The sequence below is a fragment of the Palaemon carinicauda genome, chromosome 9 (assembly GCF_036898095.1).
Source record: "Palaemon carinicauda isolate YSFRI2023 chromosome 9, ASM3689809v2, whole genome shotgun sequence".
Classification (NCBI taxonomy): Eukaryota; Metazoa; Arthropoda; class Malacostraca; order Decapoda; family Palaemonidae; genus Palaemon; species Palaemon carinicauda.
The window spans coordinates 104,585,482-104,589,940 of record NC_090733.1 but is presented as its reverse complement, the minus strand read 5'-3'; the positions used below and the strand labels follow the sequence as shown (position 1 = coordinate 104,589,940).

General features: G+C 35.0%; 1 long non-coding RNA gene across 1 annotated transcript in view; it reads right to left on the bottom strand.

Annotated features, from left to right (window-relative positions):
- Nucleotides 1-4,013, bottom strand: part of LOC137646816 (uncharacterized) — a 44,671-nt gene extending 40,658 nt beyond the window's left edge. Inside the window, exon 1 of the long non-coding RNA XR_011045462.1 lies at nucleotides 3,873-4,013. This is a non-coding gene — a long non-coding RNA (uncharacterized lncRNA). The remainder of the gene's footprint in view (nucleotides 1-3,872) is intronic.
- Nucleotides 4,014-4,459: the final 446 nt, after the last annotated feature.

The window sequence follows — 4,459 nt, the reverse complement described above, 5'->3', positions numbered from 1 at the left end:
TTATTAATGATTGGTGACCCAATAGGTGCTATTTGAAGCGATACATTATTAGCCCGTACATATAATGCATAGGCTACAGTGTGTATGTATGAGAGAGCGGAATTGCTTAAGAAAATGCAAATGAAGGATATTTCCATGTTATGAATATTAATATGAATAGTCAGTTCCAATATTATTCAAGAAAATTTTATATAGAAATAGGATAGGAAAATTCACAAAAAGTTATAAAATCTTTTGATGAATCAGTTTCAAAATAATATTAGATTACATTTCTTAAAAGAATAAAAAAGTTCTCTCTCTTCATCGCATTTCTTTGAGTGATATCTGTAATTTCCCTCCTCCTCACATTCGAACCATCCTAACGATGTCTTGGTTGTTTAACGTCGGCCACCTTCCAGGCCAAGAGGAGCATGATCTCTCCAAGTCAGGTCTGGCCAGGCGACACCGGTTTTGTTGCTGGGTGTACCACTTACCAGAACAGAGAAGCAATGACATGATGATTATTTGCAAGTTAAGTGAACCAATGCCCAGCAAATACCATTCGGGGGACATATAAATAATACTTTAATTTCTCGCCATTTACATGAATCATATCTTTTTCTAAACAAGTTATCTTGTGTTTATTATGCATTTCTGACCAATACTATTGCTGCAAATTATTCATGTTTATTTTTCCCCACTGATATCCCCCACTATTGATTTTACAGCGAGGTAGTAAGAAAACTCTTAAACAGGTGGTTTGCCCCAGTTTTTTAGGGCAGGAATAAACACAAGATAACGAGCTTGAATAATAAAAGGTTCGTGTATTTGTCTAGAAAAAGCATCATATATTAAGCAATAATATGTAGTTTACGTGGGCTTAGGGGTTCTGGAAATTGAAGTATCATAATTGCGTAGAATTTACAACAGGTCTCTCGAATGGTCTTTGGTCTCCCGAGATTCACTCGGGTTGGAAATAATCATTATCTCATTGTTCCTGTTTTGGAACACAGTATATGGTTGTGCTGTGCACTTCAAGCATGAGGGTCCTTATTCCGGTGATATTTATACTTTCTAATAAGAAATAATTGCCATATACTGAACGGAGAATGTTTTAAATATAATCATTTACCGCAAAAGATGAAATCATACTAAATTTTGAACTGTCTCCTTGCGACTGTAGTCGGGACTCGAGCTGGAACTAAAGCCGTGTGTGTGGGGGGGGGGGAAGAGGTTGTGTAGCAATATGGGGGGGGGGGAGAGGTTGTGTAGCAATATTGGGGGGGGGAGAGGTTGTGTAGCAATATTGGGGGGGGGAGAGGTTGTGTAGCAATATTGGGGGGGGGGGGAAAGAGGTTGTGTAGCAATATCCAGGAAATTGTGCAAAAATGTTTGGAAAAGCCACCTAATGATTACGTCCTACCAAACATTTGCTGCCAAAAGCGAATGCAAAACAAAACAGGCGCAGTAAGCCATAAAAATGCTCTCGAAAGCAAGAAATGGGCAGACAATAAAGAGGCGTTTCCATGTTATCGGTCGATACGTAAGTTTCTTTGACACCGTCCCCATTGGTCAGAGAAAAATACCAAATTAGATCATTCTTATAGTGAATTCCAGTTTCGCTGTAAATTAAAAGTATCACATATTAATCTATTCTTCCAACTGGTTATCTTGTGTTGTGTATCTGAACATTACTAATACAGAAAATAGTTTTTTTTCCAATAGTTTTATATGGAGTGGATAGGAAAACTCTTCAATAGTGGGTTTGCCCCAGTATCAGGTCAGAAATTGATAAACTACAAGATAACTAGTAGGAAAAATATGTGGCCCACGTACCATATATTACCCCAAAATATCCTAGAATACACGGTACATTTATTCAAAGTAGCACCAATTCAATACCATTCAGTATCATTAATCATCGGCATGGAATGAAAAAACTTTTCGATTTGAAACTGTCAAGGAAATGTATACCAAATCGGAGCTCTCTGATTTTTTTAAATCATACCGAATCAAATGTCATTACTAATGCCATGAACACCCATGTTATTATATTGCCACTAATGGCAGGCTTTTGCTTTAATAGAGTACATTTCCAGCGATTTCTATGCCGTGAAAACTCTTTATATTATTTGAACAGTGAACATATATTAAACTTTACACTGTATCTTAACGTCGTATAAAAAATGGAGTAAAACAAGAGGAAGTGTCCTTCTCTTGATAGTAAACATCTTTCTTAACTACGAATGACCACTCACCCGGCTTTTTCGTTTCAAACAAAACCACTCTTGCCACTAGTCACTAGTACTGTACTTCCAGTCATGCGTTAAATTACATTTATGTTACAACTAATACAACGGAACAATGGAACACTGAACTACAAGGTGTCCTAAAATTCGAATGAAGAATGATATTCTCGATTATATTTTTACGAGGGAATCTAATGCATTTCCATAATTTCTATCATATCTTAAAATAAATTTCATAAATACATCTTTCAAATCGAATGGGGAAGTCGAGACGTCCACAGTCAATAAATAATGTACAAAGGATCATCTGTTACAAAGGATCATCTGTTACAAAGGATCATCTGTTACAAAGGAAAATTAGCAAAAGCATTTATAATAAGGGATTAAATCTACAGCCTCAATGACCGTCGAGCATTGCAATGACTTGCCGTACATTTTAGTTTACCATAACCAAAAAGTCAGTAATTGACGATTAGCCTATTGTAGTGGGCCACGCCCATGAGTGGTTGGTTATACAAGTCGACTCTCTCTCTCTCTCTCTCTCTCTCTCTCTCTCTCTCTCTCTCTCTCTCTCTCTCTCTCTCTCTCTCTCTCTCATTATATATATATATATATATATATATATATATATATATATATATATATATATATATATATATATATATACACACACAAACACAACCATTAGACAAAATGCTATCCTTTTTTTCATCAGGTTCATAGCCTTATGATTAACCTTTACTGGCATACTATCACAGCAAGGATTATTATTGCTTTACTTAAAGGCAGCAGTGGAACCGTACTATCTACAGGACCTCTAAGGTCATTTTATGATGTTCATTCTGGATTATTTGAAGTTTCACAATGCGAATTATTCGCTTACTGTTTCACCAGCACTATTAAAACACTAACAGAATAAGAAAGTCTTCGGTTTCCTCTTGAAAGCCATAATATCTTCAATTATTCGGATGTCTCGTGGGAGACTATTGTAAGTATCTGATATCTGAGGCAGCTGACCGGAAAATAAATCAAGACTAGTTTGATCCCAAAGGCTGAGCAATATCTTACCAAATCGTAAATAATAAAAACTCCCTTTCACAATTATACCTTCTCTATCTAAATTCTTTTCGAGCAGGGATGTAAAGTTAATTTTACTCAAGCCTATAGACAGACACTGTGGTTGTTAACAGGTACTTGGCCCCTCAATTTTATCCTTAAATGCACTTTGGTGGGGGGCAATACTTGATACACAGGTGCCTTGACTCCTGACTTTAAGTTAAAAATACTTCCATAAAAAAAAAAATCGTTATTGTTGCCGATATATTAAATCAGTATTAATCTAGCAAGACCACTCACTCGGCCCAGCTCGTAAATAACACTAAATTTCATGCCACTTTAATCACCAACACCAGCTGAACATGGCTTTTTACTTCTGTATTAAACTACTTCATGCATAACAAGATTACCAGTAAATCTGCAAAATGATCTGGGCCCAAATGTTGATAAAATTTACTAATGACACTACACGACGTCAGACTATTGGAATATACAGTATATTCTATATGATGGCTCATCAAAGTTTGGGAAGCTACCACATGCTACAAAACCTTTTAGAAATATGTAAGCTACTGTTAATTCACTTACAACAATGAAATTTTCATTTGACGAATACTGCAAAATTGCAAGTCAACATTTTAACCCAGTCCTTCATCACAACAACAGGGAACACACCTTCCTTCAACAGTATTCAAAATGTTACTAAGTCTCTTGACCACTCAGATTCAGGCAGTTTTGGTCTGGCCAATCAGAGACCTCCACGTTAACCATAATTACCATTGACTCGTTCATTTGTGGCAAACTTGCCTTTTAGACTGGGAATTTTTGTTAAAGGAGATTGTACTAATCTTTCAATGCATATATTTAAAAGGTTAATTTAGTATTTTACATATATATATATATATATATATATATATATATATATATATATATATATATATATATATATATATATATATATATATATATATAAGGATACACAGTTATACAAATGAAGTCTCCAAGCAAATGGTTTTGCGTTGTATAGGGTGAAAACTTCGCAACTTAATGAACAAGCTAGAGCATTTTGTAATTCTTTATATTTGTTAGTGCTGAAATACTAAAGAAAACGAACCATAAATTTTAATATAGAAAACAAAAGTAATTACCCCAATTTCTCCCTTTGTGATAGGAAT